Source organism: Heloderma suspectum, chromosome 2 (assembly GCF_057233095.1).
Source record: "Heloderma suspectum isolate Gila_16-S chromosome 2, 16-S_ref, whole genome shotgun sequence".
Taxonomy (NCBI): Eukaryota; Metazoa; Chordata; class Lepidosauria; order Squamata; family Helodermatidae; genus Heloderma; species Heloderma suspectum.
Window position 1 is genome coordinate 264,697,118 of NC_139459.1, and position 26,254 is coordinate 264,723,371.

The 26,254-nt window shown below is 43.7% G+C and overlaps 1 protein-coding gene across 9 annotated transcripts in view; it reads left to right on the plus strand.

The window, feature by feature from the left end:
* The first annotated feature begins 3,569 nt into the window (after positions 1–3,569).
* CNOT6 (CCR4-NOT transcription complex subunit 6) overlaps positions 3,570–26,254 on the plus strand; it is a 48,090-nt gene continuing 25,405 nt past the window's right edge. For 3 of the 9 annotated variants that reach the window (XM_084839119.1, XM_084839112.1, XM_084839118.1), the window contains exon 1: positions 3,570–3,627. The gene's annotated coding sequence lies outside the window, so the exon portion shown is untranslated. Of the gene's footprint in view, positions 3,741–3,833; positions 3,890–6,237; positions 6,586–17,245; positions 17,375–26,254 lie in introns of those variants that run through there. The other 6 variants (XM_084839120.1, XM_084839114.1, XM_084839115.1 and 3 more) reach the window with 5 other exon arrangements.

Genomic DNA, 26,254 nt, shown 5'->3' on the forward strand with positions numbered 1-26,254 from the left:
GGGCTCTGATCCACCCTGACAGTGCTGTGAGGAGCTGTTCCTCCCAGCTTCAGCTGAGTTGCCATCACCACTAGTAGCAACAAGAGGCAAGTCAAGCATCTCCTTTTGCATTTCTTGTCATGCCATCAGGTGACAAGTGTGCCAAGGAAGACTCAGCTGGTGCTAAGAGGAGCCACTCCTCCCAGTGCTGACAGAGTCCCTAGCTCTGCACACTCCAGCATCCCTGGGATATATATCTCCGATATGTGAGAGGGGGAGCAGAATACAAGGGAATGACAGATCGGGGGTAACAGTGGTGAATTCCTCTAAGAGGCGGGGCTTAGACCCAAAGCCCTCCTCCCTGGAGGAATCCACAGAGACTCCATAGGCTGGATGAGGAAGCACAATGGGCCAGATTAGGCCCACGGGCTGGAGGTTCCCCATCCCTGTATTAGGGGCTTAAGAAAGCCAATTCCCTCTCCCTGCTCTCCACTGTCCTCTTTCCCCCACCCTCACCCCAACAGACTCTCAACATTGTGTAGACATTTAAACATTGTTTTTAAACGCCCTCTGAATACCAACACAGTTCTTATCCCCGTGTTGTAGGTCGACAAGGCTGTGGCTAAGACAAAGAGACAGACTTACAGCAGTCCTGCACTGTATTCTACTGTTAAATATTGCAGGTTAGAAGTGGAGCTGAAGATAATTTGGATTTTCAGCCAAGACATCCCCCACCCCCACCTCCAAATGTAGTTCAGATTACTGTCAATGCACTTAAATTGCTCCCCTCAGACTTCTGTCTTTTTTGAGGCAGTGACCCTGGAGATGGCCCATAAAGTATGGCCATGGGGTGGAAAAGAAAGGTAAAGAGAGGGAACATTCTGTTTTTGCCCTGCATCTCTTTTTATTTTGAAGTTTGGGATCTAGCAAAAAATTAAAAGGGAAAGGAAAAAGCTAGGAGAAAGATACACATACTGTGAAAATATTTTGTAGGCCTACACTTTCGTCCAATACTTAAGAATGGAGAACCACTTTTAAACAGAGGTTCAAACAGATAAAATCACCCCAAAATAATAATTTGCTTTGGGGAGAAACCACCAGAAGTTCAAACCAGGAAGGGAAATAAATTTGAACAGATAAAACATTTTAAACTATCAAAAGCCTGTATTTTAGGAAATACATGGATGAAATGTTTATTATCAGGCAGGATCAGCAAAGAATATTAGTTTAAAAAAGAAAAGAAAAAAAAGACCGATCTTACACAGTATACTTGCCATGTAAGACATGAAATGAAAATATCTCACATTACATTCTTAGATCCCATTACGTATCCAGATCAGAAGACTAATACTGTCACTAACCATATGCTCAAAATGTTTGCCTCTTTAGGGTACTGATGACAACTATATGCAGCAAAACAGATCCACGAGTATGAGTGAAGATAAATGTGGATAGGAAATACATCCCGTCCTAATGTCGATAGGAAATGGATTCACATACACCGCCCAATACACCTTGTGCTGCTTCTTAAGCTACAGGACCCAGCTAGATAATGCTTTATTGCAGTAACATGCTCAACTACTTTGAAAACCCTGAATAAAATGTACAACCTGTAAGAATTTAATTTAACACAAATGAGTTAACCCCTTAACAACCATTTTCAACAGTTATCCTCACAGAGTGGCTGAAAAGTGGTAAAAGTGTGGACAGAGACCACCGTTCCAACATGTATGCGAGATCAGAGAACCAGGTGGAAGAAGTTAATCTTGTTTAAACAAGGGGAAATGAGTGACATATAGTGCAATGAAATGCACGTTTACACAGAAAAAAAGTCCTACAAATCTCAGCAACCCTCCAGCTGGCTGGAGAATGCTGGGAGTTCTAGGAAGTTTTTCAGTCTAAACATGCATAGGATTGGCATTACAAGCCCTCAACTTTCATCAACGCAACAGATGGTCACTTTTTTTATTGAGCAGAGTTCTGCTGTGCCTTTACAGGCAGAAATTCAACAGATGGAGAAAAAGTGTGGGGATAAACTGCTACTGAAAGCTTGCCCTAAATACTCACAACACTCCACATACCTTGCATATCAGTAATCCTTAGCAAAAATAGAGCATTATTGTTAATCCTTCCCCAGAAGTTGCCAACCTTCCATAGATTGCAATTCCCCTTATTTGGCCTTCCATCCTCCGCACGTGCACACAACTTCACCTTCCAAGGGAGCAACTCTTCCATTCCATTCCCATCTGTGCATCCCAATCCTAGGCATGTTTATTTAGCAGTAACCCCACCAGTTTCAGTGGTGCTTCCTCCCACGTAAGCATGCATGGGGTTGCAGCCCGCTGCCAGATCATATCCACATTTACTCAGAAGTAAGTTGTAGCGACTGTCTCCAAAGGTAATGTGCATTTGCAGCCAACAGCTTGATCCTAGGCAGAGTTGATGAAGCTAGGCAATTTTAGACTCTGGACTTAATGGACTTACAGGGCTCACCCTTTAAATAGCCATGTGTACTACTTCAGTTGCAAAGCATACAATTAACATTTTTCTTCTCCCTCCATCACTGCCATTCCAAGCTTTTCAACAGCTTCTACATTCTTGATATGTTAAAGCAAACAAAACAAAACAAAAAACAACCTTACTTGCGAACCCTGATAAAATCAATACTCTGAGCATGTACAGTTTGACATGACTTAACTCACTTAAATCATGGCACCCTCATGACTGCAGGAATAAAATGGAGTTCGGTTTGCTGCCCTGACACATTTACTTGGGGTTATGCACTATTTTACTGTAGAAAAGGTTAGATTTTTTTCCCAGTAAAAGTAATAGAATGAGCATCTGTAAACACATCCATGCTCAGCCAACCGCTTATGTATGTATGTATAATTTTAAGAGTGCGGTGGCGAGCTGAATTAGCACCGGTGGGCCCCAGCATGCCCAGGTACTGACGCCGGGCCTGTTTGCTGCTGCCCCCATCACTTGTCCCTCCCTGGGTGGTCTTGGGGGGGATGGGCTGAGGGACCCTGGCCTTGGGCCCCTCAGATCCAGCCCTAGGTGCACCCCTTAGGCGAGTTAAACCCACTGGATTCAATGTGTGGCGCGCTTAGCGCTGCCTGGGGACCGGGCTGTTCAACTCACCCTTCTCCGGCCCGGCCCGGGCCTGGGGCACCCAGGGCTCGGTGCCCGCGCATGCCTACTCAGAGGTAAGCCCCCACTGCATCCAGCGAAGCTTACTCCCGTGCAAGTATGCCCCGGCTGGCCTCGCTCCTCTCCCCGCGGGCGACGGTAGCTTGACGCGCCGCGGTCCTTCGGCAGCCCCGCAGTCAGGCAAAGCAGCGTCGGCCGGCGGGTCGCTCGCCGCCTCAGCTCGCGTCTCCGCCCCGCGCCGCCACCCAATCGCGGCGGCGAGGGGGCGGCCTCGGCGCGCCGAGCCGAGCGATGTGGGCCGGGCCTCGCCGCTACCCCTGCCGTCGTTCCCGCCGCCATGATGCTTGTTTGCTTTCAATGAGTGTGAGGAGGAGGCGGAGGAGGAAGAGGAGGAGGCGGCGGCGGAGGAGGCGGGGGGAGCCAGTTCTCCCGTCCGGCCCGCGGCAGGAAACAAAGAGCCAGGCAGGCAGCGCAGAGACGGGGATGCTGCAGCTACAGGTACGGGGGGAAAGGAGGTGGTGGTCGAGGCGCTCAGGTTGCTCTTCTCCTTTCCTCGCCGCCCCCCCTCCGCCTCGGGTGGCTACATCGGGCGGCGGCGGCCGCGGCCTGAGGTGAGCAGCTTTTTGACGGGAGGGGACGGAGGTGGGCAGCGGAGGAGGGGGAAGGGGGCGGGCAACGGCTCGAGACTACTCCGGGTAACGATTACGGGAGTGCGAGCGATTCTGGTGGCAGGCGGGGAGTGCGGCTGCTTCGAGATCGGGTGGGCAGGCGGGGGGAGCGATGGCTGACTTTCCGGGGGCGGGGGGGATATATTGTGGGTCGGGATGTCCGGGGTGGCAGTGGAGCTTAGGGAGGACGGCAGGAGGTATTGCTACGTTAAAGGCGGGGGGCCACAGAACTGGTGCTCTGGAGAACGCTGGGAAGAGGTTGATGGTCAGACGGGGGGTTGTATTCGGTCCTGGGGGGAAACCACTGTTACTATTTTTATAGTAAAAAAAAAAAAAGGGGGGGGGAGAAACAGGGAACATTACTACTCCAGAGAGTAAGGAGATGGTGTTCTTGGAGACGGGGGGACGAGCAGAAAGGGGAGTTGTTGAAAGATGAGAGAAAAATAGTAGGCCCAGTTTTTCTGGGGTGTATGAAATGCATTCTTGGGGGTGTTGGTGAGGTGTTTTGAAGAAAGTGAGTGCGCGTGTGTGAGTGCGCTTGCGTGTGTGAGAGGGAGGGAGGAGTAAAGGGGCATCGGTGGCTACTAAAAGTTCGGGAAGGGAAACTGTGTCTGTTTGCGATAGTTTGAGCGGGGGCCCTATTGCTGTGGAGGGGTTGAGGGAGGGTGGTTTTTTGTTGTTGTTTTAAATCTTTGGTGCGTGTATGCGGTGGCGGCAGCGGCGGCCTGGGCGCTTGGAGCCAGCATAATGGATCTACAGAGCATTGTTTTTCAAGGAAGCAAAGCTGCATATAGGCGTTTGGCAGGAATGAGTTTTGGGGTCTGGGAAAGTTTTGGGTCTGGGAAAGAGGATGGATGCTTTGCACTTGAAGGGGTGGGTGAGTGAGCCTTCCTGGAAGCTATGGGAAGGTTCTGGAGGAAGTGACGTTTTGAGTGCTTGTTGACAAGAGCTGGAATGGGGGGGGGCGCGAAGAAGGTTGCTGGCGGGAGGGGGAGGAAGGGCTCCTTTTTTGATGTGTCCAAATGCTGTTAGGATTCTACAAACTTGCGAGCTTACTCTGCCGAGAGGATGGACGCAGAACTGCAAGTGCCCCCAAATCCTCTGTAGCAGTTTGCCCGAAAAGCAACTAAGAGAAAATGACAGGAGTAGAAGAAACAAGCTTACTAAGAACTGAAGGCTTAAGCACTTCTGGTGGAATCTAGTTAGAAATTAGCAGGAAGAAAGGGAGCCCAGCTGTCTCTCACCCCCACCCTGCCACTCACACCCATCACTGTCTGAAAGAAAATTTAGTTTAAATTAGAAAACATAAGTCTAAGAAAAGCCATGCTGTGGATAAATAAGCCTGGTTCTTGGAAACAAAAATCGGTATGTCATGATACATTTCAGCTTGCTTGACTACTGTTGTAGCTGAGAGGCCTAGCTGGCAGTAAGGAGGCCACAATAGACAGCCTGTGTCTGAAACAGAAAGGAAAGAGCGTTAGCTGAACTGATTGACAGCCATTCTGTCCAATGTAATGAGATGGGGGTAGGAATTGTGTTTATATGCAGGTAGGTGGCTGGGCCACAGAGACTGTAGAACACACATGTAGGGGTAGACAGGAGGATTAGAATGCAAATCTCTTGGGGGTTAGGTACAAAAGCAAGTGTGTTCTGTGTGGTTTTTGGTATCTAATAAAGGACAGTATTAGGCTGCTGAGAAAATTAAACTTCAGCAAGCAGTTCCTTGTAGTTAGGAAAAACAGGGAGATTCTTAAGGGGTAGCAAACAATTGTCAATTTTATTTAAAAAACCTCTCTTCACCATATATTTTTATGCAGAGTGTGCGTGTGTGGGAGTCTTGTTTTTACATGACGTTTATATTCAGTTCAGTGCTATTTCCATATTGGCTGTAGCTTGTACCAGAACTGTAAAAATACAATATGTAAAATGATTGCTAACAATGTAATAACAGCTCATTTGGGATAACCTGCCTCTTTCCTGTTTTAAGAATATGTAAGGTGAGTTTTTATGTAAAGATTTATTATAATCTTCCTGTAGTGCAAGAGGGTTGTTATTGTTTTCCATGTCTGGAACAAAAAGTTAGGCATTTTTAGTAAAACCTGTGTCCTTTCAGGATTTTGCAGTGTTATCTAAATAAGATAGATAAAAGATTATTGTTCGCTTGTTAATCTAAAGTAGGCAAAAAATCTTGCTTTCATATGATTATGTTGAACAGTTTCCCTGTAGGAAGTACTTGAATTGTGTGCTAAACAGTTAAGGGTTTTTGCAGTGTTTGGTATGTTCAAGGTTATCTTCTTATCTGGATTTTACCTTGTTGGTAACAGAGATTTTACATTCAATAGGTTTAAGGAATGCTGATGGTAATTATTTGGTGTGAATGTAAAGGTTTGCAAGTGTTGACTGGTAACTGTATTGTGTCTTGCATTTCTTTTTATCCTAGAGCAGGTCCTGTAATTGGGGATTTATCTACATTTCCAGTGGGGTAATTTTACAGAATTATCCACCCTGTGTTCTCCCTGCTGGTTCGTCTGGACTCCGGAGTGTTCTGCTAGGAATGAAGCCTTCTCTGGGGGTTTATTCACACTGTTGCTGAAATGGAGCCATTCGCATATGGATTAAAGCTTTATTCACTTTTCACCTGTGTCACTTGGATCAGTTCATTTTTTATAAAGGAGACTGATATGCATCACTTTGCTGTGAACTCTTGAGTACAGTCTTAATAAATTCAGGCTGTTCGTGTTTGACTCATTGAGGAAGAACTGAAATATAAAAATAAATGCATGGGCAGGTAACGATTTTTAGTATTTTATGTCTTTAGATGTTCATTTTTCATCTTTAGTTTCTCTGGATTAATAGGGTATATTTTTTAGTATGTATGCCACAGTGGTAGACCAATACAGTTCTGAAATAGTAAAAGGAACCTTAGCTGTATCAATACATTACAGTAAGTTGCATCCTGGTGGAAATGTTGAAAGGGGTTGGGAGACAGTAAGTAGTTTACGTTACTCCTGTTCTTTGGGTATGGAATTAAGATGCAAATAGGTTAAATAACTTTCGTAATGGTATGCCAGCCTTCCCCGACCTGGTGTCCTTGAGATGTTTTAGATTACAACTCCCTTCATCCCTGACCACTGGCCATGCTGGCTGGGGCTGATGTGCATTGTAGCCCAAAACATCTGCAGGCCATCAGGCTGGGAAAGGATCTGCTATGCTGATGTTTAAATCCTACATGCACTGGGACAGTGTGGATGGAGATCATGGTGGCATGTTCCAACTAACGTTTAAGTCCAAAACAATTTCTGTGATCTGTACACCTTAATGTGACAGTGTACATATTGCATAGATTAAGCCTTTGTGTATTGAACTCCCATGTTTGTGTGCAAAAGTTGCATCCAGTGTGTTAACGCTAGGTGCGGATGGGTATGGGGCATGGCATTGTGATCTCCTACATATAACACTTGAACTTCAGCCTGTGGCTAAGATGGCAAAGGCATCTGTAGTGAAGGAATAAAAAAACTAACTAGGGTATCTGAAGCCCTGGCCTGTTTTCCGCTAGGCTGGCCTTGTAAATTTGACCCCAAAGTAAACTGACCTGCAGAAAGTTTACTCATCTGCTTTTACTCTTAGTGGCTGGTGGGTATATATAGCACTCGATTCCTCATTTTCCAATTCCTCTTATGAGTAAAATGTAGGCTTGTAAAGCATTTTGCAATCTAGAAATGAACCTTCCCTGCCTCCTGCATGAGCTCCCTTGGTTTGTATGCTGAATGTGCAGGAAACGGCTTTGCCTCCTGCACATCCAGCACAGAAGTGCAGCAGATGGGTGGCGGAGGGCTGAAGTGATCCATGCTTCTTCCACAAGCCTGCTTCTTGATTTCCAGCATGTGCAGGAATGGACTTTGCCTCCTACACATCCAGTGTAGAAAGCAAGTAGACTATTTATTTATTTATTGCATTTATACCCCGCCTTTTTTCCTCTTGCAAGGAACCCAAGGCGGCTTACATTATCCTCCTCCTCTCCATTTTATCCTCACAACAACAACCCTGTGAGGTGGGTTGGGCTGAGAGTCTGTGGCTGGCCCAAAGTCACCCAGTGAGCTTCCATGGCTGAGTGGGGACTAGAACCTGGATCTCCCAGCTCCTAGTCCAACACTCTTGCCACTACACCACACTGGCTCTAGCAGTAAAGGCCCCTCTCCACTCTCCCACCATGTTTTTATGCTAGACTTGCAGGAGGCAAAGCCCTGGCCTGTGCATCCATCATAGGAACTAAGCAGGCTGGCAGTGACAGCGCATTGCTCCATCCCTCTGCCATCAGCCCACTGTATTTCTGTGTGGAATGTGAAGAAAGTGAAGTTTGTTCTGGCACAGCCAGTGTAAATATGAAGCAGGCTGGTGTTGGAGGCATAGATTGCTCTGTCACTTCATTACCAGTCCGTCATGTTCCTATGGTAAATGTGCAGGAGGTTTACAGCACGCTGGTGGCAGAAGGAAGGAGCGCTCCCTCCCTCTGCCTCCATCCCTCTTAATTTCTATGCTGGGCACATAGGATCGAGCTTCATCTCCTGCACATCTAGTATGGAAATGTACTGGGCTAGCGGAGGACAGATGATGCGCTCCATGCCTCTTTTGGCTTGTTTTTTATGCTGGGTGGAGAAAAGGGGGCTTTCCCTTCACTCTGCCCAGTGTAGATACACTGAGAGCAGCGAGAGGAAGGGCCAAACACTCCATCCCTCGTCTGGCAGCCTGCTTATTCACCCAGGTGAAATTCCCAGTTACCTGTGGTGACCAGGCAAGCCTTTTAAAAACAAGGCTGCACTAGGCCATCCATATTACCATGTGTATATTTGGTTTCCATATTGGTAACTGAACAACATACCTTAAAAGGATATGAAACAAGTTAACAGTCAGTGAAGCATTTGAGATACAGTGTGTTATATAAACTTAAACATTTTGTCCTCATACGTTCAAAGTAAACTCAAATTTCAGTTGCCGTTGTGGCAGCAGTCTAATCTCTATCTAACATATTGTATGCAACCCAATTACCTACTTCAGACTGAGGCGTGGTGCTAGACAAATATTACAAAAGATCATTATTAGTGCAGCAGAAAGGTACTGTTTTTATGACTTCTCACATTATAATTAGGCTGTAAAATTTCACTTCACACACAAACTAGGTTCTTATGAATTCATGTAGCTTCCACATGTAGCTTACCTTAAAGCTGAGAAGCCAATGTGTTAGTTTAGGCATGTCTATTGCTAGTGCATGCATGGTTTAAAGTGACTATTAAGCAGCATTAATTATTCCCTGAAGTATACAGCTTAAAAATAAATTTGTCAGGTTTAGCATTGATACTCGAGTCCTCATATTTCTTTCCTGAAAAAGTAGCTGACCACTGGAGTGTAGCTGAGAACTGATTAATGGTTTGGTTTTTAAAGAAAAAGTTGATAGTATGATGGATTGTCTAAACAGAACCTCAGTTCTAGGACTCTCTTATTAGTTCTGTAAGAATATACCCTGTTTCATAATTGCTAGGCACATTGTACTATGCATTTAAAGTCAGAGTTCCTAAGTCAATTTCCCCCAAAGTGTGAGAAAGAAATGAGAACCATGTCAGCCGGATATATACAGTTTTTGTGCTTATTAGTGCATTTGCACTCAGTATGTAAATAACTGGAATAGAGGATAGATTCCCACTGTGTTTTCTGTGTCAGTTTTTCCATGTGCTTTTGCATGGTAAGGTGTGCAGGATGAACAAGGTGTAGGGTCATATGTGCACTTATTTTTGACAGAGTTGGCTTGAGCATTGGGCATAGCAAGAATTATTTGCTCTGGATAAATAGCTACATGCAAAGTTGTGGAGTTAAACCAACACTTGAACAAGGTAGAAGAGCAAAGATCCTGAGCCATTATATGAATGCCTGTGTTGACCCTGCATAACAATTCAGAAAAAGAAAAAAAGAACTTCATATTTGTCCCAACCAGAATGATTCATGACCACCTAAAATTGACATCTAAGAAGCTTTGTATACTTCTTGGATTTGTCCAGGCTTCTGCACACTACCGTCAAGGAGGGCTGGAAGTAGCAGGCAGGATGGCAGCTGTCTGCTTTAATACTGCAGTTCTGTGTAGCAGGCTGTGAAGATTAGCAACCTGTTAGAATTGGTGGGAGAGGACTTTTCTGTGCACCACAGAGTGATTTCTCTGTTATGGTGGTCAGTTGCTAAAGTTGTTGGAGCTTTTCCTTTCTAACCTTTGACCTAAAGGCCATCCTGTGCATAGTGGTTAGGCCTGCCCTGTTCCAGCCCTGTTCTAGCACTACAGAAGCTGCCAGTCTGAGATGTGTGCAATGAGGGGGCAAGAACATGCAGAAACGGCCATTGTACTTCACTGCATTTCGTTCAAGCTGGGGAAATACAGTGCAGCGGTATGGTGTCTGCCAGTCACAGATCAAGTAGTGGTGCAAGCAGGGAGACGGGAGCAGTTCACAAGCAAGTGTGTCAAACAATCAACTGCTCGGTCTTGCACTATTGCTGTATTGTGTTCTTGACATTAATAGTAAATTGTATGGTTCTGCTATTGTGTTGTTTGCAGTATGGCTGCAGAACCTTAGGTTTCATATGCCATATGACAACATGACCTTTGAAAACGGGGAAATGTTCCATTCCTTGTATGAAGAGGGGATCACAGGATGCAATAATAGCAAGTCATCGTAAATTGAAATGACAGCTTCAGATATGTAGGTAATCAAAGCTAAAGAGGAAATAAAACTACGTTGGTGTGCCTGTTCTCTTAATTACCATGGAAAACAACTTAGAGTTTTAGACGATTGTTAAGATAAATATTAGTATCCTTAGCCAGTTCTGATTTTTATACCGTGTGTGCACTTACACAAATATCCACCTACTTACTTATAAAATACTAAAAGTATTTTTTCTTCATTGCTTGTGCCATAAACTACTTGTAGAAGAATTGGGGCTGGGAAGATGTTCAGCTGATGCCATTAAGGTGAGCAAGCTGTTGTTGTTCAGTCGTTCAGTCGTGTCCAACTCTTCGTGACCCCATGGACCATAGCATGCCAGGCCTTCCTGTCCTCCCGGAGTGTGCTCAAGTCCATATTCATTGCATCAGTGATGCTATCTAGCCATCTCATCCTCTGCCGTCCCCTTCTCCTTTTGCCTTCAATCTTTCCCAGCATCAGGGTCTTTTCCAGTGACTTTTCTCTTCATATTAGGTGGCCAAAATATTTGAGCTTCAGCTTCAGTATCTGTCCTTCCAATGAGCACTCACGGTTGATTTCCTTTAGGATGGACTGATTTGACCTCCTTGCAGTCCAGGGGACTCGTAAGAGTCTTCTCCAGTACCACAGTTCAAAAGCATCGATTCTACGGCGCTCAGCCTTCCTTATAGTCCAGCTCTCACAGCCATACGTTGCTACTGAGAAAACTATAGCTTTGATTAGACGGACCTTTGTCGGCAAGGTGATGTCTCTGCTTCTGACTATGCTGTCTAGGTTTGCCATAGCTTTCCTCCCAAGGAGCAAGCGTCTTTTAATTTCATGGCTACAGTCACCATCTGCGGTGATCTTGGAGCCCAAGAAAGTAAAATCTGTCACTGCTTCCATTTCTTCCCCTTCTATATGCCAGGACGTGATGGGGCCAGATGCCATGATCTTCGTTTTTTTAATGTTGAGTTTCAAACCAGCTTTTGCACTCTCCACTTTCAGCCTCAACAAGAGGCTCTTTAGATCCTCTTCGCTTTCTGCCGTTAGGGTGGTATCGTCTGCGTATCTGAGGTTGTTGATAATTCTCCCAGCAATCTTAATTCCGACCTGTGATTCATCCCACCCGGCGTTTCTCATGATGTACTCTGCATATAAATTGAATAAGCAGGGTGACAATATACAGTATTTCTTTCCCAATTTTGAACCAATTGGTTGTTCCATGTCCGGTTCTTACTGTTGCTTCTTACTTACATTGTGCAGTGACACAGCTGTACATTGTTGCATCAAAATCGGGTATCCTATTCTGTGCATTGACACTTCTGGATTGCACAACATGGTGTGGGGTTTATGTCTGTTGGATTATAATTTACAGTAGTTACGTAGTAGTTTACCCAGGACTACCTGGGTCAAGTTTGAAATGTTTAGACTGTGCAGAGTGGTTTTCTTTGTCTATTATTTATGCAGGGGTGGGCAGCTTGTGGACCTCAAGATGTTTTGGCCAACAACTCCCATCAGCTGTAGCCAGCATAGCCAATGGTGAGGGATGATGGGAGTTGTAAGCCAAAATGTTTGGAGGGCTACAAGTTACCCACCTCTGGCTTATAGCTTGCCATGGTTTTCTCCTGGAAGATAAAAGTTGTTTTGAGTTCACAGGAAACTCAGATATAGGACTTATTCCCTGTGTGTTTTGAGTGAATACCTTGTTTTAAAAACGTGTATATGATTTTGCTGTTTATACACGCTCCCACCAAAGCATGAAGCTATATACTCCTTGTTCCCCATAATGTCCTGCTTGGAAGGGAGAACATTTCTGCATATGTAATAAAACTTTCAGATGAGGAAAATGATGCATGGTGCCAACGTGAGTGCCTAGTAACATGCTTGTTCCTCAGCATTATTACATTTTTGTTATAAGGTGGAAGTTCATCTAAAAGCAGTTTAGGAGAAAAGAGCCTTTGGGGTTGTGGGCTGCCTGTGAAATAGCCTGAAAGGAAGGAAATGCCGTTTCAGCAGATATTAAATGCATTTCAGTAGCAATAGGTTAGTATTAAGAGCTACAGCATAAAGCAGTGATAAGGCTTCTTTTGGAATATTGTCCAATTTCTGCATGTACAAGAAGCATGAGTTTAAATGAATGATTGCAAAGGAGAAGCTGTTTGGATGATTTGTACAGAATGTTTTATGAGATGTTTAAGCTAATAAGCTGAGGAAATATAATTGCTCAGCAAGGAGATGATATATCATGGTTGACCCATACATGTCAGATTTTGCTGTCCTCATATTCTGCTTTTTCTGCATTACCTTGGTATGTGTATTCTCTTGGTTTCAGCTCCCAACCTATGCTTGTTGACTGTAGAAAACACATTTCCACCCATAATTTTACCCCTGCCCAATTCAGCATCTCCAGCTTCTTGTTGACCCTTTCTCTTCAGGTTAGAACATCTGGGACTGTTTAGCTTAGAGAAAAGGCAAGTGACGGGAGACATGATAGAGATGTACAAAATTATGCATAGTGTGGAGAAAGTAGATAGACATTTTTCTTCCTTTCTCATAATAGAACCTGGCTTCATCCCATAAGACTGATTGGTGGGAGTTTCAGGTTAGTGAAACGAAATAATTCTCCATACAGTGCATAGTTAAACTATGGTGTTCACTACTACAAGATATAGCGATGTATATTCAGATGGCTTCGGATTGGACAAATTCATGGAGGATAAGGCTATCGCAGGCTGCTAGTCCTGATGGCTATATGTTACCTCCAATATCAGAGGCAGTATGCATATGTACACCAGTTGCAGGGGAACATGGGTGGGAGGATGCTGTTGCATTCATGTCCTGCTTGTGCGTTTCCCATGGCAGGTAATTGGCCATTATGTGAACAGAATGCTGGACGAAATGGAACTTGGTCTAATCCAGCATGGCTCTTCTTTTGTTCTTATGACCTGGTAAGGTCTTAGCTTGAAAATGACAGAGAAGGAGTGTTATACTTCCTGATGAAACCATCCTCTCATTTCCTTTGTCACTGTCTCAGATACTGTTTTATCCCCTCTCCCAGTTTTAGATCACTCCCATTCTGTATGCCTACATCCTGCCATTTTCTTGCCTACATCCTGCCATTTTCTTGTTGGCCTCTTCCACATCTCAAAAGAACCTTCTGATTCTTTCTCCATCCACTTCTAAGACCTACATCCGTACTTGGTAAACTTTTATCTACATTAATGCAATCTCCTCTTTGGAGATGTGATCTCAGTGTGCATTAAGTAGTTGAATCTTTAAACTGAATCCTACGGGGAAGGGAGATGTAATGTTGTGGGTAACAATGAACGTAGGTGCATGCACTGCAACGGAGAGAACAGCTCTGATAGCACCCAGTAATAGTCTTCAGATACATGTAGGAAGAAAGCCAGACTATGAAGCATGTCGTCTTCGATGTCTATATACCAATGCCCAGAGTATGGGAAACAAACAGAATGAACTTGAACTCTTAATACAGGAGGGAAATTATGACTTGATAGGTATAACTGAGACTTGGTGGGATGACTCTCATGACTGGAATACAGCAATTGAAGGATATAACTTGTTCAAAAAGAACAGGAGGAACAGAAAGGGAGGTGGGGTTGCGCTGTATGTGAAAAATACATATCTCTGCACAGAAATACAGGAGGATGAGCTTGGTAGCCCCATCGAGAGCATCTGGATCAAAATAAATGGAGCAAAGAATAAAAGGAAACTGGTGGTCAGAGTCTACTACTGGCCACCCAATCAAGGAGAAGACAAGGATGAAACTTTTGAAAAACAAATAGCCAATGTTTTCAGGAAGCATGATGTAGTAATAATGGGGGACTTCAATTTCCCCGATATTTGTTTGGAGACAAATTCTGCAAAACATGGCCCCTCCAGGAAATTCCTGACTTGTGTGGCAGATAACTTCCTCCTACAGAAAGTAGAGGAAGGAACTAGAGGATCGGCTATCCTTGACTTCATCCTAACCAACAGAGATGACTTAGTGGATAAAGTAGCAGTTACAGGAACTCTGGGGGAAAGTGACCATGTTGTACTTGAGTTCTTGGTTCTAAGGGAAGCAAAAGCCGAGTGTAGTCAAACGCGTACCCTGGATTTTAGGAAAACTGATTTTGATAAACTCAGAACAATGATCAGTAAGGTCCCATGGCAAGCGACTCTAATGAGAAAAGGAGTCCAAGATGGGTAGGAGTTTTTAAAAAAGGAAATTCCCAAGGCACAATTACAAACAATTCCAACAAGAAGCAAAGGTGGAAGACAACAGAAGAAGCCAATGTGGCTTCACAAAAAGCTTAGGGATGACCTGAAAACAAAAAAGGACACATATAGGAAGTGGAAAGAAGGCCAAGTAACAAAGGAAGAGTACAGGCAGGTAGCACAGAATTGCAGGGATGGCGTCAGGAAGGCTAAAGCTGAGAACGAGCTGAGGTTAGCGAGGGGTGCTAAAAACAACAAAAAGGCTTTCTTCGGCTACGTGCATAATAAAAGGCAGAGGAAGGAAATGGTTGTTCAGCTATTAAATAAGGATGGCAAAATGATAACAGATGACAAAGAAAAGGCAGAGGTGCTCAATTCCTACTTTGGCTCAGTCTTCTCCCAAAAGAGGGTCTATGAGTCCCCTGGCAAAGGCCAAGTACAGGCTGAAGGGGCAGGATTGCAGCTTGAGATTGATAGGCATATGGTCAAGGAACACCTCATTACTTTGAATGAGTTCAAATCTCCAGGGCCAGATGAACTGCAACCAAGAGTAATAAAGGAACTGGCAGAAGAACTCTCAGAACCGCTGTCTATTGTCTTTGAGAAATCATGGAGGATGGGGGAAGTGCCAGATGACTGGAGGAGGGCTAACGTTGTCCCTATCTTCAAAAAGGGTAAAAAGGAGGAACCTGGGAACTACAGACCAGTCAGTCTGACATCAATCCCTGGGAAAATTCTGGAGCAGATGATAAAGCAATCCATCTGGAAGCACCTTGAAAACAATGCAGTGATTACTCGAAGCCAGCATGGATTTGTCAAGAACAAGTCCTGCCAGACGAATCTGATCTCATTTTTTGATCAAGTCACCTCCCTTGTGGACCGTGGGAATGCTGTAGACATCATATACCTCGACTTCAGCAAAGCTTTCGACAAAGTGCCCCATGATATCCTGAAGAGCAAACTAGCTCAAAGTGGGCTAGATGAAACAACGATCCGGTGGATCCACAGCTGGCTACAGAATCAGACTCAGAGTGCTTATCAATGGGACCTTCTCAAACTGGGGAGAGGTAACGAGTGGGGTACTGCAGGGCTCAGTCCTGGGCCCAGTGCTCTTCAACATTTGTATTAATGACTTGGAGGAGGAGGTGCAGGGAATGCTGATCAAATTTGCAGATGACACACAATTGGGCGGGATAGCTAATACTTTGGAAGACAGAAACAAAATTCAAAGTGATCTGGATAGACTGGAGCGCTGGACAGAAAACAACGGAATGACATTTAATAGGGATAAATGCCAAGTTCTGCACCTAGGAAAAAGAAACCAAATGCACAGTTCCAAGATGGGGGATACGTGGTTCAACAACACCACAAGTGAGAAGGATTTTGGAATTGTTGTCGATAACAAGCTGAATATGAGCCAACAATGTGATGTGGCTACAAAAAAGGTAAATGCTCTTTTGGGCTGCATTAATAGAAGCATAGCTTCCAAATCGCGTGAAGTACTAGTTCCCCTCTACTCAGCACTGGTTAAGCCTCATCTGGAGTACTGTGTCCAGTTCTGGGCACCACACTTTAAGAAGGATGCAGACAAACTGGAGAGGGTCCAGAGGAGGGCAACAAAGATGATCAGGGGACTGGAAACAAAGCCCTATGAAGAGAGACTGAAAGAACTGGGCATGTTTAACCTTGAGAAGAGAAGACTGAGGGGAGATATGATAGCGCTGTTCAAGTACTTGAAAGGTTGTCACAGAGAGGAAGGCCAGGATCTCTTCTCGATCATCCCAGAGTGCAGGACATAGAATAATGGGCTCAAGTTACAGAAAGCCAGATTCCGGCTGAACATCAGGAGAAACTTCCTGACTGTTAGAGTAATACGACAATGGAACCAATCACCTAGGGAGGTAGTGGGCTCTCCCACACTGGAGGCCTTCAAGACGAGGCTGGACAGCCATTTGTCAGGGATGCTCTGACTTGGATTCCTGCACTGAGCAGGGGTTGGACTCGATGGCCTTGTAGGCCCCTTCCAACCCTACTATTCTATGATTCTATGAATTATAGAGTTCAGAACATTAAACTGTACTGTAGCTCTGTTTTTAAGAACCAGAAATGAAACAAGGCATTAAAAGAACTTTGTATGAGACATTCCAGTAGCCTTGTCATGTGCATCTTGTTGCTTCTGGAACTAGCTCAGCATAGAGTTTGAGCCCTCACTTCTTAAAAATGTGGGAGGCAGTGACCTTGACTTTCAGGTAGTTCAGTGTCCCTTTGCTTCTCTACGAAACAATCCTACCTCGCTTCATCAAAATGATGAAGTACTGTAAGTGCTTTAGGAGGTGGCAGTAAAAATAGTAGTTGTTTCAGACTTTCTGTCTTGATGAGTTAAAACAATGCAAATAAGCTTTTAAGTCTTCCAGGTTTTAGCTTATTTACTACAATTTCTTTTTCCCAAAATAGGAACGTTAGTCTAACTGGATTTTGTCTTCTTTTTCTTAATCTGTTTTGCAGCTCTCCTAGTGGTCAGCCATATGTGGCTTCCAATGTGGATTTGACTGGGAGTACTGCAAATCTGATGGCAGGGGGCACAAAATCCACAGCAGCGTGAAATTTCCTTATTTTCCTGGCACACTTTTACCGGTAAATATAATGTAAATTTGGAAGCCTTAATATAGTCAAGTGATAGGGAATTAGACTTCAAGGAAAAAAGTCTTGTTTGTTTCAAGTAATGCACCACACTATAGTTAATAAGTGTACACTAGCCACTGAGAAGCTAGGCTTGCAAATTTAAAAACTGATGAATATGCACATACTCAGATACTCTTTTATATTCAGTTCAAATACAAGTGAAAACATAATTATGCAAAATATACATAAGAACATTAGTTCTGGACTAAGTATTTGAATTTATAGGATTTCCAGTGTTAGTGTCATATGCAGGATAAGATTTTATTTTTGCAGGGAGCTAGTGCATTATGTTGGCTCAGTTATGGTGTATAGAAACAAACAGATAACAGGGGTGCTTTTCAGTGGTACCTAGGAACCGCATTCCTGGAAAGTTAATGGTTGTTAAGCATCTAGTGCCTCTCCCAATCAGGTGACATCTATTTTTCAGGGGTTATGATAGCCTGATCTTTCTTGTTCTTGAACAGGAAATGCTGGTGGATGGGATGGGTTTCTTGGTTTGGCCTTATGTGGCTGACAACTTATCATGCTTGTCAGAGGGCAGCATACTCACTTGTTGAAGCTTGACTGAATAGTGTGCTAGTGTGCCCACCTCTATCCCAAAATATATAGGGATGCATTGCATGTTGTTTTTATAGGTACCGCAGAATCTGTTAAATCTTTCTGATGCCCTTGATACTGTTGGTTATAATCTGACTGGGGCTTGATATCTGGGGTCACCAACATGGTACCCACAGGGCACCATGGCACTCGTGGGGACCTCGAAGGACACCCATGAAGCTCTCCATTCCCTGCTCCCTTGATTTTTTTTTTTTAAAGAAAAACCTTGGAAAATGTTAGGGCAGTCTTCTTTCTCTCCCTTTCTAGCCTTACTATTTCTAGATCATTGTTTCTCTCCCCCAGCTCCGGTCTCTAGCTTTGTCCTTTCAACATCGCCTTGCCTTCCTGTTTCCCCCTCCCTCCCAGCCTCTAGCTTCGCTATTCCTCTCCCCACTTCTTTCCCTTGCTGTTTCTCCCTCCTCTCAGCATCTAGTCTTGTTCTTTGTCTTCCCCCTCCATCTCTTTAGGTCACTTTTGACTAGCCAGGCCCCCGTGGCAGTTATTATGAGGCTAGCCACATCTTCTGTGGGAGTCATTTTGTGGTGGTGCCCACAGCAGTATTTCAAATTCCCAAATGTGCTTATGAGTCCAAAAAGGTTGGGGACTTCTGCTGTACTTATATGTGCTAGCAAGCTCCCAAAACCTAGTGATGTGTGATGGTTTCTTTTATTCTTGGTTTATTCTTTTATCTACATCTAGTTTTAATTTTGCTGAGAGAGAATGATGACAGAGTGCAACCCTGTTGGTTCTCTTTGGACCTCTCTGTGGCTTTCAATACCATTGACCATGGTATTCTTCTGGATCGGCTGTCTAGTTTGGGAGTTGGGGGCACTGTTTTACAGTGGTTCCATTCCTACTTGAATGGTTGATTCCAGAATGTGGTGCTGGAGGATTATTGTTTTGTCCCATGGCAATTAGGTCACAGGGTTCCACAGGCCTCAGTTTGATCCCCCATGCTATTTGACATCTACATGAAACCTCTGGGGGAGGTAATTCAGCAGTGTGGGCTGAGATGTCATCAGTATACTGATGTCATCCAGCTCCACCTCTCCTTTTCATCTAACCCAGGTGAGTCAGTGGATGTCCTGAATCAGTGCCTTAGCAGGGTAATGGACTGGATAAGAACAAACAAACTGAAGCTCAATCCAGACAAGATGGAGGTACTGTTGGCAGTTGGTTTGTCTGCCCGGATGAGTGGTATTCACCCTATCTTGGAAAGGGTTGCATTTCCCCTGAAAGATTAGGTGTGTAGTTTGCAGTTGCTCCTGGATCCATCATTGTCACTGAAGGTCTAGGTGGTCTTGGTGGTCAGGAACACCTTTTATCAGCCTAGGTTGATAAACCAGCTATGAGCCCATGTGGACAGATATAGCCCGGCAACACTTATCCACACTCTGGTAACCTCCCGGTTGAATTACTGCAGTGTGTTGTACATTGGGCTACCTTTGAAGACTATTTGGAAACTTCAGTTAAATTCAAAACAGAGCTGCTAGGTTACTAACTGGGACTGGATGATATGATCATGTGATGCCAGCATTTTGTCAGCTGCACTGGGTTCCAGTCCATTTCTGAGCCCAGTCCAAAGTGTTGGTGTTGACCAACGGCTCTAAACAGCTCAGATCCTTAGATCATCTGTAGAAGCACTCCTCTGAGTGCCTCTGCTGACAAAAGCTAGCTGGATGGCTGCAAGAGAGAGGGCCTTCTCAGTTGTGGCACCCCAGTTTTGGAATACTCTTTTGCTGCATACATTGCTATCTTTTTGGCACCAAGCATTTTAGAGATCTAATTCTAGTTTTTATGGCTGTTTTATCTATTGTTGTGCTGTCTGTTTGGTATTGTATTTTATTCTTTTAAATATTGTATTGTATTTTATATTTTAACTGTTGGTATTTTAGTCTTTTAATTGTTGTAATCCGCCCACAGAGCAATCTTATTGGATGGATTAAAAATATAGCAAAGAAAAAATATATGGGGCTCATGTGCAAGAACATGCCAGTGGGCAGGATGGGTTTCCTGGTTTGGCCCTGTGTAGCTGGCAGCTCATCGTGCTTTCTAGACGGCAGCAACTCGCTTGTTGGGAGGGGCCATAGCTCAGTGGTAGATCACATGCTTGCAGGCAGAAGGTGCCAGGTTCTGTCCCCATCATCTCCAGGTAGGGCTAGAAAAGACTTCTGCCTGAAACCATGGTCACCTACAGCAAGACGCTGTTGACAATACTGGACTAGATGGACCAATGGTCTGACTCGTTATAAGACAGCTTTCTATGTTCCTATCATATGGATATAGGAAATTAGGCGACATAATTATGCAATGTCAGCCAACCCCAACTGTGCAGTCATTGTTTATTTACTGTCTGGTTACGATTAAGGACTGACTCATTTCTTCATCTGACATGATACTGGCCTATTCTGGGTTCTAAAACCATATTTTACTGACCTATATGACAATCATTATTTGCTATATGTAATAAAGTGCAGAAACTATTGCTATGTAAATATAGACAGGTGAATAAACAGTCAAATTCTGTGATGTTTGAAGATATAAGAATGAAAGCATTCAAGTGAGATCATTGAGGATTAACATTTCTCAGGGAGCATCCAGACAAGATTTTTATGGCACTGCCACCATACCTCATACATGGATTTTATGGGGTCCAGATGACAGTATCTTCCACTCATAGCCCTTCCGTGTTTTCCCACCTCTGCATCTGTCATTTCTCTTACCACAGAAAATTCGTTAAGGAAGAAAAAATAGAATAGCTGCACAATGCTTTCTCATAGTTAGTGCTAGTACCCCTCTGTCTGGAACCACTTTCTTCACTGGTAACCCCAAAATTGAAAGATAAGAGTAGAGTAAGATTGCAAAAACTGTTTACTACTGGGTGGCTATTTGTATATGCAGCCATTGGGAAACTGGAAATCTAACTCAACTGGCCACATGATAGGGTGAAGTTTACCGAACACTTTGCCAGTCAGAAATGTGGGGATGTGGTAAAATAGGTAGACTCTAGCCACCCAATAGGTGAAGGCTGGAATCTCTGACATCATGCCCATGGGCACCAGTTTGCCTGCGGCTACTTCCCTTGTTGCCTATCAGGCTCCCTGTTCCTCCTGATTTTTATTTTATTTCTTAAAACCTTTTAAAATTAAAAATTAACTGAGAAGTTAGCATGCCACAAAACCAAGTGCTGCCCTCCAGCACCACTTTATTTGGGTTCAAAAGTGTGGTTTTGTGTTCTGGAGCTCAGACCGTACCTCTGCTTTGAATTTAGGTTCTTGGGCAAGTTACTTTTTGTTTAGTCTCACCAGTTTACCTTGTGGGAAATTAGTGTTTTGTGACCAGCAATGCCCACCGTGGTAGCGATTTTGTGACTGGGCAAGCCTCCTATGGAAGCCATTTTGTGAGAGTGCCCTCAGCATTCTCAAAATCCCAAATTTGTCAAGAGATAGCATAAAGAGTGAAACATGCATTACATTTAGACAGGAAATGAAAAAATATGAGCTTTCTTTGGCTACCTGTTGGATTAATAGATACTTTTAGAGACATTCCTCTGTAAGCCCTGTGCACTTCTAATATGTGAAACAGACTTGAATTGCTATATATAGGGACATTGGGATATATTCATATAATCAAGTTAACTTTACATTTTCTCATTGATTTACCAAGATTTGGAAGATAATTGATTCAACTACTTTTGAGTTCTAGTCCTTAATGATGTGACTTCTTAATCATATTTTCAGGTTGCATGTTTTTTTTTTAACTTTCGGGGAACAAAGAATAAGGGTAATGTTTCCCTGTGGCCTGCTACCACATAACATCAAGTTGGTTTAGGGCACAATCCTATCTGGATAGTCGCCAGCCTCCGAAATCGGAGGCTGCTGTCTATCCTATGCAGGGCAACTGGAGCACAAAAAGGATCCTCTCCTCCATTCTCCAGCTGCTCTGCATTTTTGCCTAGGCGGGTGATTTCACCTGTCTAGGCACAGCATTGAGGAGTGGGGGTGAAAGGGCCTGGAGACCCGATAGGAAGCTGTGTAAAGCAGCTTCTTCAGTCTCCTCCCCTCCCCGCCCCCAGGACTGCCCACTTTTTCCTGTCTCTGTGCTCTGAGCGCAGCAACATGGCAAGTGTGGAGAGAACTGCGCTAGCTACGAGGGGGAGGGGGAGGGGGTGGGAAGCACGATTTCTAAGAACCGAGGTCGAAGCCCTGGCTCCAACCTCATTTCTCAGAAACCGAACAATCCTATGGACCTCTAGACAGTGTTTAGTGGCCATAGGATTGTTCTGTCCATGACTTACTTCTGCTTTGGTAGCTAGTGGGATCTTAAAAAGCCAGAAATGAACTGTGAAATGCACAGCTTTGTATTTGATTTTCCCTAGCTCCTAGAACTGAAGAAATGGAAAAATAGGGATTTATTGTATGTATATACATGTAGTCAGCATTATTCAGTCCTGAAAGAAGGGGCATGCAGCAGTTATGTCATTTTAACTAACAATATCATGTTACTTAAAGGAGGCAAGACCTGCTACTGTAGCTCTCTTCCAGCCCTTATTGGGATGGAACAGAGTAGGAGCAGTGTGGGAACGACGTAAAGAGGTGCCTAGACTTGGGTTCTATTAGGGCTGCTTTTGTATCTTGAAATAAAGTAGAGTTGAGTTTGGCACAAAGAAATCTTATTGCTCATGCTTTACTCAATATCCTTTCCCAATCACACTGCTTAATCTGCAAATGTCAGTGGAATATTGTAATAGTAAACATGTAAATTGATGAGTAAAATATGAATCAAAATTACCGTACATCAAGATTTTGCTACATACCAAATTACTTTGGTTGCAGTCTTAGACTGCACAAGTTTAAAACCCATTGAAGCAATGGATTACAGCCTGTCGGGCTACAGTTTGAATGGCCTCTGTTAATTTCTCTTAAAAAAGAATAAAAAATGCTCTTCTTGTAAATACATTATCTGTTGCAGCTGCTTCTACTTCGTTCAGTTTGGGGGCCCTTTCTAGTAGCACCAGTATTCTGTGGCATCTCGCAGTGCATTTATGACGCTCATTTTAACATATGTGCCCTCAGCTAGATAACCTGTATTAACACTTGGTTTACATTTTTTCACGTACACTGACTGTACATGTTGCACAAAAGCCTGCTGCTTTGGAAAGAACTTCCTCAATCCAATACAGCAATGATCTTCCTGCAGAAATGGATAGGTGTGTGAATGTTCCCCATTCCCTCTGCCACCTCTAGGCTGCATTCATCATTGAGTGCTGAAGGTTGCACAAGTGGAGCGCTACCTAATCCAGTGACCCTCAAGCATAGCAGAATAGTATGTATCTGCTCCTGTGTCTGGGAAGCCTCCCACAATAGGTACCCCTATTCTTCCCCTTTGTTTTGACAGCGTTCAACTTGTTCAGAATGTAAGGGCCATGTTGGATTAGACCAAAGGCCAATCTAGTCCAGTATTTTCTTTCCACAGTGGCCAACTAGATGCCTATGGGAAGCCTACAAGCAGAACGCAAGCACAACAGCACTCTCCTTCATGTGTTCCCTGTCAGCTAGAATTCTGGATGTAATATACAGCCATCAGGACTAGTAGTCATTTATAGCCTTATCCTCCATGAATTAGTCTGATAGAGTTTTCAGAGGGCCAAATTCAGTGTCGTGTATGTCTAGGCTTGTACTGTGCTGGTCTTAGTTATGAGGTAAATTTCGTGTCCTGAATCTTGACTGTTGGGACTCAAAGGGTTCTGTTTTCATGCTTCTCTAGTAATCAGGGCTCTTTGGATTATGTGTGTACTAACAATCTGGTTTCTAGACAGTGTCGAAGTACCTTAATTCAAATCATGGGAAGTAACCATGAGTGACCAAGTCAGTAACAAGTGCCTTTGCTTTTGTTCTTGTTTTAATCTAAAGTGGGTTTTACAGAAGATATAAAAACAAGACTGTGGGGGCCTGTATAACTAAGAAATGGCCATTTAAGATAAATGTCAACATGTTCATAAGAACATAAAAATAGCCATGCTGGATCAGACCAAGGGTCCATCTAGTTCAGCATTCTGTTCACACAGTAGCTAATCAGCTGTTGACTGGGAACCCTCAAGCAGGGCATCAGCACCCTCCCACCCATGTTCCCTAGCAACTGGTGTACATAGGTTCATTGCCTCTGGTATTGGAGGTAGCACATAGCCATCAAGTCTAGTAGCCATTGATAGCCTTTTCTTCCAGGAATTTGTCTAACCCCCTTTTAAAGCCATCCAAATTGGTGGCCATCACTACATACTGTGGTTGCAAATTCCGTACTTTAACTGTGTAGCTGTGTGAAGAAGTCCTTCCTTTTATCTGTCCTGAATCTCCCACCAATCAGCTTCATAGGGTGACCCCGGGTTCTAGTATTTTGAGAGAGGGAGAAAAATGTCTCCCTATCCAGATTCTCCACACCATGCATAATTTTGTAGACCTCTGTCATGTCTCCCCTTACCCTCCTTTTTCTCAAGCTAAACAATCCCAGCTGTTGTAACCTTCTCTCATAGGGGAGATGCTCCAGCCCCTTGATCATTTTAGTTGCCCTTTTTCTGTGCTTTCTCCAGCTGTACAATATGTTTTTTTTAGGTGTGGTGATTAGAACTGTATGCATTATTCCAAGTGTGGTCGTTACTGACAGTTTTATTCTCAATTCCTTTTTAAATTATGCCTAACATGGAGTTTGCCTTTTTTACAGCGGCTGTGCATTGGGTTGATATCTTCATTGAGTTGTCTACCACAACCCCAAATGATGTTCATTAGTGATGTGGGTTTTCCAGAAAATTTTGAATTGGAAATTATATGGAATTTATATGGAAATATTTCCTATGTTTCCAGATAATTTTCCAGCTCAAAATTTTGCAGATAAACATGCTGTATTAAATCACTCTATGCATCAGAAAAAATTCCCATGCAAATTGATTTTCCAATTGCAAAGGTTCATTTGCATTGGAAAAGTTTCTTATGCCCTAGAGTGATCTAATATAGCATGTTTATTTTCCTTGTATTTAGTAAACATCAAAACTTAAGTACCCTATGTTAACTTTTATCCCGATACACTACAACTATATCACCTGAAGTAAATGAAGGTACTCAGAAACAGAGTGTGGAGGCAGGGGAAAAGGGGGCATTCCCGGGGGAGGGGGTGACCGGGGCAGCCACAATACGATGTATCCTATGGTTGCCCCAGCCTCCTTCCCTTCCCCTCTGAGGTGCTGCTGCTAGACGGGCAAAATTGCCTGTCTAGCACAAATGCAGGGTGGTTTGGAGCACGGAGGTGAAGATTTTTTACAGATTTTTTTTCTCTGCTCTCTTCCTGCTGTGCATTGGATACCCGGCAGCCTCTGAGTTCAGAGGCTACCGGCAATCCATATAGGATTGCCTCCTAATACATTTTACCAACCTCAAGAACAGTGCATGATAATGCTGACAACTACTCATCTACAACTTTGAAATGGCTAAGCTTACCCAATACTGTATTTGCAGTTGGCATCCATTCATTGTTACTAATGAACTTACAAAATGAAAATATTCTGGATTTTTTTTCTGTTTTAGAAATTCTTACGTTTTGTTCACAGTATATTGCTAAAGCTTGCCCTCCTAAAAATAATGATGTTTTAGGATAGGTATAGGAAGATTTTCAATGCATTCTCAATTGAAAGTGTTGAAATTGTAAACTAAAATCTGAGGTTATCACTACTTATGTTACGCTAAATTAAAGAAAAGTTCACCAAGTTAGATTTGTTTTTCCTTTAAACATTTCATTGATTCTATTTCTTTGTCGTAATGTGATCAATTGTAGGTATTTCTGGTTAAAACTTTGATATGTTCAAAGCTGTTCCAGTGTAAATGTACTCATTTGAAAAACAGAAAGAGTTTAAGTACAAACTCAAGAAATTAACTAGCAAACATCTCACATGTATTTCCATCTTTCCCATTAGCTGCTCCTTTCTGACTCTTAAGGAGCAATCCTATGTGGATAGATGGCCACCTCCAAACTCAGAGGCGACTGCCTATCCTGTGCACGGTGGGAGGAGCATGGAAGGTATCCTCTCCTCTGTGCTCCAGCCGCCCAGCATTTTCACCTAGATGGCTGATTTTGGCTGTCTAGCCGTGGGACATCGGAGCGCAAGGTGGGGAAGCTGGATGACACATAGGAAGTGTCATACTGGCACTTACGAACTCCCTGCCCCACCCCCAGGAACACCCCCTTTCC